At 46.1% G+C, this 8,989-nt stretch overlaps 1 protein-coding gene across 2 annotated transcripts in view; it reads right to left on the reverse strand.

Annotated features, from left to right (window-relative positions):
• SPARC (secreted protein acidic and cysteine rich) overlaps positions 1-3,304 on the reverse strand; it is a 25,388-nt gene extending 22,084 nt beyond the window's left edge. For both annotated transcript variants that reach the window (XM_011371240.2, XM_011371239.2), the window contains exon 1: positions 3,160-3,304. The gene's annotated coding sequence lies outside the window, so the exon portion shown is untranslated. The remainder of the gene's footprint in view (positions 1-3,159) is intronic.
• Between the last annotated feature and the right edge of the window lie 5,685 nt (positions 3,305-8,989).

The raw sequence follows: 8,989 nt of genomic DNA on the forward strand, positions 1-8,989 counted from the left end.
TGGTAGACACACACAGCATGTCTGTTTCAGCTTATGTAGGCAAGGGTCAGAGTTTGAATATGCATCAAGATGTTCACCTGGAACTTGTCTGTGAATCAAGGTGTCATTCAGAGAGAGGTATCTGAGTGCATGACCTTCTGGGTCTGCTCATATATTAAGGCAGTTATTTTTAGCTGTGTCCGTAGGTGCCTGTTGGTGAAACCAATGTTTATACTGTTCATCCTAGTGGGTTTGTGTCTGTCCCTGTTTATCTCTGCACTTAGCTACCTATCTAAATAACCTCAAAAAACAAATATTCTCCTGTTTACGTCACCTCCTCAGCTCTTTCCTCTCCTCCACCATCCTTTCCTATTTATAGCTTATTTTCAGCAAGGAAAGCTGCTCTTGTGAATAGCAAACCCTAGCCATGCTATTGATTGACAAGCCTCTACAGATGGATAAAGATTTTAGCAGGACCGTGATACAACCCAAGATCTCCTGGCCCCTCTTCTCTTGTTTCCTTTTTAACTAGGGGAACAGGAGATAGTAAAAATATAGGCCAGCTATTCCTTCTAATGAAAGCAACATCCAGGACTTAGGTTTGCAGGACTTCAGAGCTGGAAGGGCACGTGGAGACCATCTAGCTTAGATTCTCCCGTTTAACAGGTTGAGAAACTGAGGCCCAGAGAAGGGAAGGGTCTTTCCCAGTGTCACTCCCTGTGAGTGAGGACTCACCTCTGCTTGTGCTATTTCCACACTGAAGGATACAACATTCTTGGGAAGGACTCAAAAAAGTGCCCACATCAAAATGAATTTAAACAATGCATTTTTAATATGCCTCTCCGCACTTTTAGTAAAGGGAAGCTATATACAACTCGCAAGATGGAGCTGCCAGAGAAAAAAACTATAAACGATTTCACCAACTCTTTGGATGCCATAAATCCATCGGTCATAAAAACCCATTGCATTAGGTGGGAGGGCCACCATTTAGCAAATGCTTCCCCTGTGCATTGTCCCATTTTGCCCATATAATTTTCCTTTGAGGTGGCTGCTGTTACTACTCTTTAACCAAGGAGGAAACCTATCAGAAAGGAGAAGTGATTAGTTCAAGGTCAGATGGCACCTTTGAGGCAGAGGTGGAACTAAAACTCCGGTTTTCCAACACCATGTCTGGGAAGCTTATCACAGTCCCACGGCTGCCCGGAGGGTCCTTGGATATCATTAGGGCAGGGCCTAGAGTCTGTTTTTCTGGTATTTGGGGACACAGTGGGGTGGGGGACATTCAAAATGAGCCTGATATACTCTTGAGTGTTCCCAGCATCCCCTCCCAGCCAGCAGGCGGGGACCCTGGAAAAAAAGGTTACCGTGGCAACTCGCATTCCTCCTAGAGTGAGTCATGGCAAAGAAGAGCCTTCGGTGGGTGGGACTTGGAGAAAGTTTCAAAAGTTGATTCCTTCCCCAGGCATCCCCCTTTCACCCCCCCTCCCTTTGCTCCAGGCTTTGTCGATGTGGCAGCTGATGGCTGCGGGAGTTAACTCTATCTTCCCCCGACCACTCCCATTTCAAAAATTTTCACCCTCCTGCACATAAATATTTGCTTCCAGTCCCTACACACTCTTTCTCTCACATCATGCCTTCTGACTATTTTGGAGGTCATGCATCCATTTGAGAATATCTTAAGACTAAAGGCTGTGAACACCCTCTTGTGCTCTCTGTTTGTCTCTAATACACACACACACACACACACTACTGTATACACAATTTTAAGGGGCTTGTAGATGCCTTGAAGCCCATTCGAAGGCCAGTCCATAGATCCCAGTTTAAGAGACCTTCCTTTGAAAGTTTCAGAGGACGTCAGACACCCCAGAGACTGCCAAGTCCAATCTTCTTACTTTACTGATAGGGAAACTAAGTCCAGAGGAGACACTTACCTAAGACCACACATAAATGTGAGCCTAAAGTCTGCCATTCTGCTTCTGATTTGCTTCTGATTCTCACTCTACCATCAGCGCTGGGGTGCATAGAAATTTAACCTTAGAGAATGGCTGGTGAAAACATTTTCTGCACGTTCCGTATAGAACGATGTCCTTTCCTGAGGAAAATGGGCACCTCTCTGTTCCCTTTTGGGCAGACTGGGCTGCTTGGAAGACATGCCTCATTCCAGCACCCCTCTCCCTTGGTGTCCTGCAGGTCTTGGGATGTCCACTCATCAACTGACCAATGGAGCCCAAAAGGATAAAGATAGGAAGAGGTTCATCTGAAGAAGACCTAACACCTTAAAAGGCTAGACACCAGTCCTGTGTAGGGTTTGGGCTTCTCAAAACAAGGAGGTGTGAAAAAAGCTGTCCTGGAACCCTCTCTGCCTTGCCTTCCCCTTCCCCACTTCTCAGCACATCCTCCCAGCACCCAGCTTCCCATGGGACCCAGCACCCTGGCTGGAGGATACCAGATGTCTGGGGTCTTCAGATCTAAACACATTAAGGGCTACTGCTGGTGAGTTCCTGTGTTGGCATTCCTGGGGGCCCAGGGAGGGAACAATGCCTAACCCAAGACAGACTGGTTGTGCCTCAGGAATCTGTGTGTATGTTTGGGGACAATTTGAGGGAAACAGGAGCCTTCCCAGAGGTGCTAATTAAAGATGAAGATCCCTTTTGCCTTCCAGAGATGAATTTATCATGCATACTAAGTCCCTTTTGGAAAAGAGCCCCTGACCAAGAACCAAATCTAAGAAGTTTCTTCTCCTACAGTAGGGAGCAGGGCAGACACTGGCTGTAAGCCGGTCCTCGTTGCAGCTGTGACCAGATCAGATTCCCGGGAAAGGAGGAGGCGGCCACATTTGCAAAGGTAGCAAAGAGGACAGGCAGGCAGCCTCTGAAACCAAAGACAGACACAGAAAGAGAATACTCCCTCCAAGACATATGGAGATTATTTTCTGCAAACCTAAAAGGGAGACCAAGTTATACTGACTGTACCCGAAAAGCAACAGACAGGGAGGGAGTCGGGGGCCCCTGCCCTCAAGGAGAGAAGCAGTGAAGCCCAAAGGAGAAGCACAACCCCTGTCTCTGATCCCAGACCTCCTAGCACAGCTTCCCCTCCCTTGTACACTCGCTGGATGGGTGAATAGGGTGCAGGGGTTGATGCGGGCCGGAGAAGAGAAGGCAGGGCAGGGGTCGTGCATACCTCAGTGGCAGGCAGGCAGCAGGCTGAGCTCTCTCCGGCGGGTCTGAAGGTCCGCGGGAATGTGGAGGGGTTTAGAGCCAGGCAACAGGAAACCACTCAGAACTCTGGGCTGGATCTGTCTCCCCCTCCACCCTATGGTCCCTCCTCCTCCTCTGTCTCCTCCTTCCCCACCTCCCCCCACCCCCCGCCCAGATCTTCTCTGTCTTCCATTTCTCTCCTCCTCTCCTTGTGGTGGGCTATCCTGACCAGACTCCCCAACCCCCTCTGCCTCATGGGTTCTGGGGCCACTGCCTAAACAGACTCATGGAGTGCCAGGGCTGGAAGGGCTGGCAGGAATCACCTAGGACAACCTCCTGCTTTTTCAGGAGGGAACTAGGGCCTGGAGGGGACAAAGGATTACTCAAGGGGCCCCAGGGCAGAGCCAGGCCCACGTGTCTTAACTTTATGACCAGTGCTCTTTACTAGAGCCCTCTCTAACATTAGGCAATGCTGAGAAGGGCAAAGCAGTTCAAAGGGGTTGTATCTGTGACTAAGGCAAGGCCAGGACTCGCCTCTGTACAGACAAGAGAAGCTGCCACTGGTGGCATCATTGCTGATGATTTGGGATATGGTCTAAAAATAACCACTCTAACTCTGGCTGCACCACTAATAGGCGCATAAGAGATTAGCTTTCTAGCTGGGGGATCTGTGTCATCAGTATAGAACTGATAAGGTGGTCCATGATATTGATAATAATTACAGAAGTAACAGTAGCCAGAAGTCACAGCAACCCTTGACTTAGGTATTGTTACTGTGCTCATTTTACTAATAAGAAACAGAGGCTCAAAGAAGATAAGCCACCTGCCCAAGACCACCGGGGTAAGAGTGGTGTAGGCGGGCCAATTCTACATTCAACTTGGTTCATACTTGTGCTACACGATCTTCTTGGTACAACATGTCTTGCTTGAATATTTATTGCATGCTTGGCGCTCCCGGCGGTATGAGAATTAGTATCTGGTCCCCATCCTCAAGCAGCTTTGGATCTTCCTGCGAGGATATGCCTTATGGATACGTGAGTGGTACAGATTCTGAGGCTGATCTCAGGGAGTCAGAGTGGCGGGAACGCTGGGTTGGAACAGGCAGAGAAGGCTTCCTGAACGATGTGGATCTTGAAGAATTTGGGTTTAAATAATATGGAAAGGGAGAAGGCAGAGAACTTGGGAAAGAGACCAGGTAGGCTCTGCTGATTTGGTTTCTGGCAAGGAGGAAAGTAACCAAGCAGAAAGTGAAATGAATAAAACCAGTGCCAGAACCATCCCCTAAGGCCTTACATCGGAAACAGTGTCAGGGTCTCAGTGGTTCTCCTCTCCAGGCCATCAGTGTTGAGTGGGCCTTGACAAATTTCGCATGTGGGAACTTGAGAGCCTGTAGGGGACCAGGTCCTGTTGGAACAATTATAACTAAGCTGGGAAGAGAGATAGTACTATCCAGTATTACTGAGCAGACGTTGGGCAAAATATATTACATCCATTATCTCATTTAATCTTCATTTAATATACATACTTAGGTAGTCTGTTAGTTTCCCTAAATTATAGCAACATAGTAAATATAACATTTATAATAAATTATAATAAATAATGAATTACCACAAACTTGGTGACTTAAAACACATATATTACTTTAGTTCTGGAGGTCAGAAGTCCTAAAAGCAAGGTGTTGACAGGGCTGTGATTCTTCTGGAGGCCTGAGGGAAAAATCTGTTTTCCTTACCTTTTTCAGCTTCCAGAGGCCACCTGCATGCCTTGGCTCATGGCCCATCCTCCATCTTCTAAGCATGAAACTACAATCTCTGCTTCTGTATCACATTACCTTGTTCACTTTGACCCTCTTAACTCCCTTTATACTCTTCTGATTGCATTGGGCCCATCCGGATAATCTAGGATAATCTTCCCATCTCAGAATTCTTAATCTGCGAAGTCCCCTTTGCCATGTATGGTAGCATATTTACACTCAGTTATAGGGATCAGGACATGGATATCTTTGGGAGGCCATGTTTTTGTCTACCATAGCTGGGTACAATTACCATTCCCATTTTAAAAATGATGAGACACATGTTCACAGAACTAAATAACTTGCTCGAAGTCCCGTAGTCATGAAGCCAGAACCCACAGAAGTAGCTCAAATCCAGACCGCTGCCCCCACTCTCCATTGCTTCCTTGTCCATGCCTCTGCTTATGCCATACTCTAGATGAGCCTGCATCCTTCTGCCATCTGCCCCAACCCCACCCATCCTTCAAGCTCAGGCTGAATCTCTCCTATTCCTTCAAAGCTTGGAGCTATTAGGGTCTTTAGGCCAAAGCCTTTCTTGTATGGCTGGGAGAATTGAGGATCATAGAGCCCAAGGTCAGTGTGGACAGCTAGGACTAGAGCCCTGGTCTCCCAACTCCAGGCCCAGAATGAAGCCAGTTCTGGCTGCCCCGAACCTCTGGGGGAAGGGACTAGACAGGTTGATCCCTTTGGGCTGAGATTATGTATCAAAACTCTGAAATGCACCCCTTGTGTACCTGGCTTAGAGTCAAGGCTGCCAAGCTAAGAAGGCCTGGGCTCATGGAGACTGACTCAGCCTGTCCTCTTGTTACTGTATCTTTCCGCAGACAGGCCCTCCCATTGGCTGAGGATCACAAAGACCTCATTGTCATCTGGCCTTTTGTCCCCTGGGCAGAGTGGCCGCTGACCAGGACAAGGCCAGCCAGAGAAGAGGATGAAATTTCACTTCGGCACCCCTCCCCACTCACATCACTCCCACTGAGCAACTGAGCAGCTTCAGATCTTTCCCTCAGCAATTTACGGTTCACAAAGGACTTTTATACCCATAATCTTATTGGGTAGCACAGTTGGTCTATAAGGTGGAGAAGTCAGGATTCACTAAGCACATTTTGGGCTTGAGTAGACAGAGGGTCCCTCAGGGATTTGTCTAAGGTCACCCAGCTGGCCCATGTGGAGCCGAAATGAAAACTCCAAACTCAGCCTTTGGTCCAAGACTCTTCCCACTATTTTAGCTGCCTCCATCCGGGTTCCAGTGAGAGTTTGCCTTCTCCTCACAGAAAACCCCTCTTCATTGAGGTGACAAATGGTTTACAACATGTTGGCTACACTTTCTCATATTGACACAAACACACCCAAAGGGAAGCGTTAATTTGAGTTCTAAATTGGGTTGGGCCCTCAGCAGGACCTCGGGCCCTGCCTGAAGTCTGTCTTTGAGTGGCTCACCTCTCCTCCCCACCTCTATTTCAGGGCTCGTAAAATGAGCAAGATTATAATACTTGGCCCTCCTGAGTACAAAGTCAGTGTAAGACTCAAACGAGTATGGGTTTTTTTGTTTGTTTGTTTGTTTGCAGCTTTATTTAGGTGTAACTGACACCACATTGTATGAGTTTCAGGTGCAGACATGATGATCGGATACACGCATATATATTAGAAAATGATTACCACAAGTTAGTTAACACCTTCATTACCTCACATAATTATGTTTCTGTGTGTGTGTGTGTGTGTGTGTGTGTGTGTGTGTGTGTGTGTGGTGAGAATATTTAAAATCCACTCTCTTAGCAACTTTCAAATATATAAGATAATATGGTTAACTATAATCAAGCTGTGCATTAGATCCCCAAAACATACTCATCTTATACCTGGAAGTTTGTACCCTTTGACCAATGACCACCATTTCCCCATTTCCTCCACCCTCCTGCCCCTGGCAACCACTAATCTACTTTCTATTTCTGTGAATTTGGCTTTTTTAAGATTCTACCCATTAGTGATATACAGAATTTGTCTTTCTCTGTCTGATGTATTTCATTTAGCATAATCACCATGTCACAAATGGCAAGATTTTCTTTTTACTTATGACTGAATAATATTCCACTATATATATCACATTTTTTTATCCATTCATACACGGATAGACATCGCCATTGCTTCGACCTTTGACTATTTTGAATAATACTGCAATGAACACGAAAGTACAGATATCTCTTCGAGATAGTAATTTCATTTCCTTCAGATATATATCCCCAGAACTGGGATTGTTAGATCATACTGTGGTTCTATTTTCTTTATAGTTAGTTTTTTTTTAAAAAATTCGTTTCAAGTATACACTATATTGCTTAGACATTTATATAGTTTATAAAATCATCTCCCTAATTGAGCATGGGTTTTAAAGAGATGGTAAACACAAGAGCAAAGTTAAAGGGCTCAGCTTTGGAGTCAGATCTCTGGGTTTGGGTCCCTCAGGGAGTTTTTTAACTCTGGAAATCATAATGCATCTTATTTAACCTCCACCCTCAGTTTCCTCAAGTGTAGAGGGTAACCTCCCACTTCAGGTTCTTGAGATTAAACGAGATCACATATTTAATGCATTCGGCTCACTGTTGCATAGTGTGATATAAGCTATCAATAAATGTTAGCTACCTTATCATTAGATTGTTGAATCATTCAACATTTTTCAAAGTGTGTTCCACCAAATATTAGTCCTCAGAGTAAAAGGGGAACCCTGGGTTCAAGTGGGTTTGGGTAATGTGGCATTGGTCACCCTCTTCATGATATGCTGGAGGCACATGAGAGCATTAAAGGCTCTGAAAAGTCTCTCAGAAAAGAAACCTATTTGGCTCCATTTAACCATTACAGAGCTCTTTTTCACGAACTTCTGAATGTGTCCCACGGAACTTGTGTTCCATGGAAAACTCTTTGGGAAGGTGAAGTGACTTGTCCTGGCTTACCTGGGCAGTTAATGGCAGAGCTGGGACTTGACTCAAGCAAATGAATTCTTTGGCCTATTAAAGCATACTGAGAAAATACCTTCTCTTTTGCTGTTGATGTGGACAAGGACTCTCTAAATGTTAAAGATTTTATTATAGGTTTCATAACCTTTAGCCTTTCTCTGGGGTTCTGTATCCCTGGCTGAGGGCGCAGGGCTCCCTCTGGCTTGAGCTCTCTCTGAGCTGCCCGGGGCAGGGTTAGAGCAGCTCGACTGTTGATTGGTTCTGTCTCCTCCCATCCCTGGCTCTATAATATTGCAGCTGCTGGTCCAGGTCCAGGGAACACTCACATGCAGGCACCAATTCTCTTCTGAAACACCACACGCCTGGATATCTTTTCTGAAGGAGGGGGAAAGCCCAATAAGCCAGCCCTACAACGTGGCAGCTCTTACATGTTCCCTGACGTGGCCCACAAACCAAACCCTCTTCAGTTTTAGCAGCCGTGGAACTAGGAATAATGATGCCGCCTCCCCCCACCCCCCACCCCCCACCCAGCAACGTGGCAGCTGGTGCTATGACTTAGCCAAACTGGGAGGCAGCCTGGAAGCTCCTTGGTCTTTTCTGGATCCCAGGGCTGGGGTAGATGGGGGACAGAAAGGGAGGTCTGGATTAGGCAGATGAGTTCCTACCCCTTCTCCAACCCAAGTCTTTTTTTCTGCACCATTTCCTGGACCAGGCAGGCCTCATTGACCTAAGTCTGATCTAACACTGCCCCAATATGTCACCTCTCCTCACTCCTGCCTTCTCGTAATGAGTCTTCAAGATTCTCTATGTCAGTGGTTCGCAGAATGCTTTTTTGGAGTTTTAGGAATTCCATGCAGAAGTCTTAAGGGGCAGGTCTCCAGGCCCCCCACCCACCCCTCCTTCAACCAGAGCAGAACTGATTTTATCTGTCTGACATATTGGGCTTTTGCTAAAGATTTCATTTCTTAAAAACAAACAAAAAACAAAAAACAAAAAAACCAACGAACCAAAAAAAAAAACCCTTAAAAATTTTTTTTAAATATACGAATTTATTTTCAGCCCACTAGCTTTACTAG

This window comes from Pteropus vampyrus, unplaced genomic scaffold (genome assembly GCF_000151845.1).
Source record: "Pteropus vampyrus isolate Shadow unplaced genomic scaffold, Pvam_2.0 Scaffold185, whole genome shotgun sequence".
NCBI lineage: Eukaryota > Metazoa > Chordata > Mammalia > Chiroptera > Pteropodidae > Pteropus > Pteropus vampyrus.